The sequence below is a fragment of the Mus pahari genome, chromosome 6 (genome assembly GCF_900095145.1).
Source record: "Mus pahari chromosome 6, PAHARI_EIJ_v1.1, whole genome shotgun sequence".
Taxonomy (NCBI): Eukaryota; Metazoa; Chordata; class Mammalia; order Rodentia; family Muridae; genus Mus; species Mus pahari.
In genome coordinates, this window is record NC_034595.1 from 78,365,787 (window position 1) to 78,372,124 (window position 6,338).

Consider the following 6,338-nt stretch of genomic DNA (forward strand, 5'->3'; position numbering starts at 1 on the left):
AGACATCCCGGGCTACACAGTGACCCCCTGTCTCAAAAACAAAGACAAAAACAACAACAGCAACAAAAAGCAAGCAAACAAAAACCAGCATTGCAGTCCAATCAAGCAGAGAGTGTGGTACATGCTTGTGACTCCAGTACTCCGGAGGCAGGGGCAGAAGGATCAGGAGGTCCAGGCTTACACGATATCCTTACATGACAGAGAGTTCCAGGTAAGTCTTTGCTTTATGAGACCTTGTAAAAAACCCAAACAAACCCAACCCCCCCAAAAAAAAAAACAAAAAACCTCAAGAAGAGAAAAAATAACCTTCGAGTGTTCCAGCACATGGGAGGCAGGAGCTGACTATCTCTGCGAGTTCAAGGTCAGCCTGGTCTACACTGGTTTATATAAAAGCAGGAGGATTCAGGGGTCCTGTCACTGGCTGACCCTTTTCTTTTTCTGGATCTCTCTTTCTCCCTACCTCAGCACTCACTTTTCTATCAGTCTTTATTTCTAAAAATCCAATACATTTGATCATCTTGGTTTTGTCTCCTATGAAGTCATCTTGGGGGCTATTGCTGACCCATCCTGCGTGTTGTTCCTGGAGTCTGTGGTCCCCCGATGTGATCTTCTTGTCCTCTCTCTACCCACTCTGTGCCTTTCCCAGATAGTCTTGGTGGCAGCATGGATTGGCTGAACAGAAGTCATGGTCACACCTTGTTAAGTTCCAGGAAAATGTATCATCTTGGGCTTCCATTGTAGGAGGTCTGTCCTGCCTCCAACTTATTTTAGGACCACCCCGCCTCCAGCAGAAAGGAGATCAGATGTCTCTGTGACAACTGCCACCCCAGGGACAGTAATTCTCTCCTATGGGATGGCTCCCTGTCTGCCACCCTGTGTGCCCCTATCCATCCTGCCTTTCTCTTCTGAGTCCCTGGCCTGTGCTTCCTACACTGCTTTAAAGTTCCGGTCCAAACTGGCTGGGGATGGAGTGGGGCTTGTCCACCCTTTCCTTCCCGGTCTTCTGGAAATCCAAGCTCACAGGCATCATTCTTTCACAAAGATGTCTTCTGGGCTCTGTCAGAATCTCTGAGTCCGATCCACCTAAATTCTACTAACTTTAATGTACCCATGTTCTCGGTTCGCAAAATGTTGCCATTTGTAGGGATTGATTCAGGCATTTGAGATTCGTAGTGGGGACTTGAGGGAATCCGTGGACTAGAAAACAAGGCTTGGACACCTAGGACATCAATATTCGGTGTGCAGACTTCTTTCAAAGACTTTCAGCTGCTGAGAAGCCTGAGTTAGTTGCATTTTTGGAGGCTCATGGCATATTGAACACTATGAGTCGGTAGAGTTGCAAAAGGGCTTCCATGTAGTGGATACGTGCGCTAGGGCCTTACGTATGCTGGGCAAGAACTCTATCACTAAGCTATGGCCTGAACCCCATGGAATTCTTTTTTTTTAATTAATTAAAGATTTTTATTTCATTTTAACATTATGTGTGTGCATGTGCACATGCATATGTGTGCAGTGTCCAAAGAGGTCAGAAGAGGGCACAGATCCTCTGGAGCTGAAGTCAAAGTCACAAGGGAGGTGTGGTGCCCAACACACATGCTGGGAACAAAATTGGGTCCTCTCTTGACCACTGAGCCATCTCTCCAGTTCTTGAATGCCTTTATAAAACACACATGATAAACCAGACACAGTAGCACGGACCTATCATCCTAGCACTTGAGAGGCAGAGGCCGGAGGGTCAGAAGTTCAAGGTCATCCTTGGTTACCTTGCAAGTTTCAAGTTAGCCCGGGGCTACTGGAGACTCCGTCTCAACAAACAAGCAAATACCTCATACGTACTGAAATCTAAATGTGCTTAACGCCACTGGATAATGATGCCAAGTGTTCTGCTGGGGCTGGGGCTGTGTTTGTAGAGAGTTCTCAGTCTTGAAACTATCCTCTCTCTACTCTAAGCAGGGCTGCCTCTGAGAAACCTTGCTGTTATTTTCTCTGCCCTTGAGGGGCCCTCTAGTATATTATCTTATTGACTCAATGCCCTGCCTCTAGTAGAGATCAGCCAAGGTGGGCCAAAGCTGCTCCTCACATGGTTAGAATCTGGCTTTTGTACCTGCAATCTTAGCTTGGGTCTCAGGCAGCCCCACTGGGGAAGCTTTATGAGCCTTGCACTGGGCTTGGCTTCCTGTCTGTGGCCCTCACTCTGCCTCCTGGGATTCATCCTCTGGCCTCTGGAGAGTTCCTGTTTCTGGTTTTAGAGATTCCCTGGGTCATGGCCAAGCTTGGCTAATTGAGGTTCCTGGACTTAGCTCATAGGCCAGTTATCTGGGTCCCTACAACCTTGGCTCTCTATTCGTGCTTGCTCTCCTGCTCCTCATTCTGCAAAGTGATGTGGAGCCACTGTGGAGTGATGTTTGTTTGTTTGTTTTGTTTTCAAGGCATGCTTTCTCTGTGTAGTCCCGACTGTTCTGGAACTCCCTCTGTAAACCAGGCTGGCCTTGAACTCACAGCGATCCATCTGCTTCTCCCTCTTGAGTGCTGTGATTAAAGGCCTGTTGCCACGGATGACCAGTGTTGTATTATTTCATCCATATGTCCCCGATTCTGGGGATCAACCCCAGGGCCTTGCACATGCTAGATAGGTTCTCTGCCAGTAACGCTACATGGCCAGCTCCTATAGTCTTTTTGAAATAGATATTTTCCCATCAATAAAGACCTGTGTCAGTGTGTGGCTGCATGCCTATAATTCCAGCAGTTACAAGGCTGAGATAGGAGGATTTTGAATTTAAGGCTGTATTGAGCTACATGTTGAGATTCTGACTCAAAAGGCAAAATGAGGGCTGGGGATGTATATGCCGGCATACTGGTGGAGTGCCAGCCTGGCATTCTGGCATTTGTGAAGCTCTGGACTCCATTCTCAACACCACATAAACTAGACATGGTGGTCTACACTTTTTTTTGGTTTTGTTTTTTTTGTTTTTTTTTTTTTTTTTTTGGAGACAGAGTTTCTCTATAGCCCTGGTTGTCCTGGAACTCACTTTGTAGACCAGGCTGGCCTCAAACTCAGAAATCTACCTGCCTCTGTCTTCCGAGTGCTGGGATTAAAGGCGTGCGCCACCACTCCTGGCCAGTGGTCTACACTTAATCCTAGAACTCAGGAGACATAGGAAGAAGGATCAGAAACTCAGAGTCATCCTGAGTGAGTTGGAGTCCAGCCTAAAGCACATGAGACCCTTTGGTGTTTGTTTTTGGTTTTATTTTTGTGTTTTTGAGTCAGGATTTCTCTGTATAGCTCTGGCTGTCCTGGAACTCTCTCTATAGACAAGGCTGACCTTGAACTCAGAAATCCACCTGCCTCTGCCTGCCTAGTGCTGGGATTAAAGGCATGTGCCACCACCATTCAGCGTCTTTTAACTCTTTTACTTTGAGACAAGGTCTTTTTAAGTTGCCCACACTGGTCTTGAAGTTACTATTCTCTCTCCTCCCTCAGCCTCTAGAGCAGCAGGTATAACAGCTCTGCACTGTAGGCCCCTGGCAAATCACATTAAATTTAATGAAGGTCTATTTCACAATTTTTTTTCAGAAAATTCAGTTTACTATAAAATGAAATCTTTGCCTAATTGAAGATCACAATGAAACTAACGCCGTTTGCGTTTTAATTTAGGTATATGATCCACTTTGAGGGTGTTTTGGGTGAGGGCATGTGACATATGACATTTGACTTTCATTTTTGAGATAGGGTCTCATGTAGCTCAGGCTGGTTTCAAATTCATTGGGTAGTGAGCATGGTCTTGAACTTCTGATCCTCCTGCTTCTACCTCTCAAGTGCCAGGATGACAGGCCTGTACCAGGCTTGGTTTTAGGCCTTCCTGTGGATGGAGCCCCAGGCTTCATGCATGCCAGGAAGGCGCTCTACCGGTGAGCGAACCCCCATCCCTTGTTAGCTTTTACACGATTACTCCTAAGATATATACTCCTGTCTGCTGCCCTTTTCCATGTTGTTATAGCCTCATCTATGAATTTCTTCCTTCCAAGTGCTGGAGTTAAAGGTGTGCATCACCACAACCTGGTATTAAACAACCTGTATTAAAATATATGTGCGCGCCACGTGTGCACACACACACACACACACACACACACACACGTGTGTGTGCGCGCGCGCGCACACACACACACACACACACACTCCTTTCTGCCCTTTCCTCTGAGAAGAGCAACCCTCTACCATGCAGACTAAGAACCCAGCACTAAGGTCTCCCCCAGGGATGCCATGGAAGTGAGTGGAGCTCCTTGGATTCCTGGGACACAGGGTAATTCTGACTTAGCATAGGTAGGCTTAGCTCACGCTCTGCCCGACAGGGTCCAGATTTAAGGGGACAGCTCTCGTCAGGAGGATCTATGAGCTGAGTGAGGGTAATAATGCCTAATTGCTGCGGATGTTGTCACTTTCCTTGCTCACATTTCAGGTTCCCGCAGCCCATGACAGGTTACTTGTGGAAGCCTCTGGGATTTCAGCTGGAAACTAGCTGAGGCCCTGGTTTCAGAATCTCCCCACAGGGCAGTCCCAGAAGCCAGGGAACAGTTTCATTTAGGGCTTTAGCTGAACCTGAACAAAACAAGGATATATGGTGTGGTGAGATAAGGCTGCCTAGACTCCCATTCCAATAGGCCCGTTATTTGTTCTGGAGATTTAAATGAGTCAGACGAAGCCTGATGTTTATTAGATGCACCAACAGCTCATGTTAGTGAAGAGACCAAGAGAGGTGAATACAATGGCGGTTCAGTTAGGCAGAGTTCTTGTTTATGTGCTCTTGTTGATCCATCTGGTCAACAGGCTGACCAGATGGATCAGATGGTAGAGGTGCTTGCCACCAAGTCTGGCGAGTCGAGGTCTAGCCTTGTAATCCACATGGTGGAAGGAGAGAGCCAGCTCCCAGTAAGTTGCCCTTTGACAGACACACACTAGTTCTGGCAGGACTGTCTCCCCCAACTCATACAAGTGCATGTGTGTGCATGCACACACAAATAAATGGAAGTTCACACACACAGACATACACACACAGACACAGACACACACAGAGATACACATATACACACAGACACCTAGACACACACACACAGACACAGACATATACGCACATGCAGACACATACAGACATAGACACACATACACACACAGAGACACACACAGACACACACACACATAGACACAGACATACACATACACAGAGAGACACATACATACACACAGACACTTAAACATACAGATATACACAGACACACATAACACACACACATACATACACATGTGCACACACATACACATAGACACACAGACATACACAGATACTCACAGACACACACATAGACACACACACATACACAGATACAGACAGACAGACAGACAGACACACACACACAGTACTGCTGACACCACACTTCAACACAGGAAGTTTACCCAGTAACTACTTCCAGGACTAAGTTACTTAGGGGCTAAAGTAGCAAGTCACCTGATCTTACACACTAAGATAGATGCCCGGTGAGTTGCTAAGGCATAGTCATTGAGGAGGAGTGTCTCAGCTGGCTTCTACACTCTCCAGGCTAAGCTTAGCCTTTATGTTCTGTGATCAGGAGTGGGGACATCTCTCTGTTTGGCACATTATCCCCTCATGTCCTCATAGGCAGGGTGTTTCTCCTGGCTTCATTCCCTTTAGAGAATGAATGTCCAGTTTCCTTAGGGAGCCCCTGGGTTGGCTCCCGGCTTGCTTCATTCCCTTTAGAGAATGAACGTACAGTTTCCTTAGGGAGCCCGTGGGTTGGTTCCCTTGGCTCCTCTTAGACAGCACCATCTCCACCCACTTGGAGGTCACTGTTGTCCCTTCTTGTAATTAGGGTGTGTCCATATTTCTGGACATCTACAATGACTTCCTTTCATTTCCAGAGAGAAAGCCCCTAAATTTCTTTCAGTTTACAATTTACTAACTTATGACTCTTTCTTTCATTTCACTTCTTGGAATATCTTTCTTTCAAAGAAATAGGAATTGGGAAAGCCATCTGTGCAGTGTCTGTATCAGTGCTGTCTGACACAGAGGAGCAGGAGCAGGAGTCCCAGAGAGGAGCTACCGACAGCCCGTGGCCTAAATGGTGTCTCCAAAGGTGTTGAATGGTGTGAGGGAAGCTGGTGATTCAAGGGAAGTGGAAAAGGCAGAACACAGACCTGTGGCCACACTGTTACACTGTAATTCTGATTTTATTTGAACACAAGCATGAAAAAATATGGAAACAGTTTTAAAATCTCTCTTTTCTCTCTCCTCCTCCTCCTCCTCCTCCTCCTTCTCCTCCTCCTC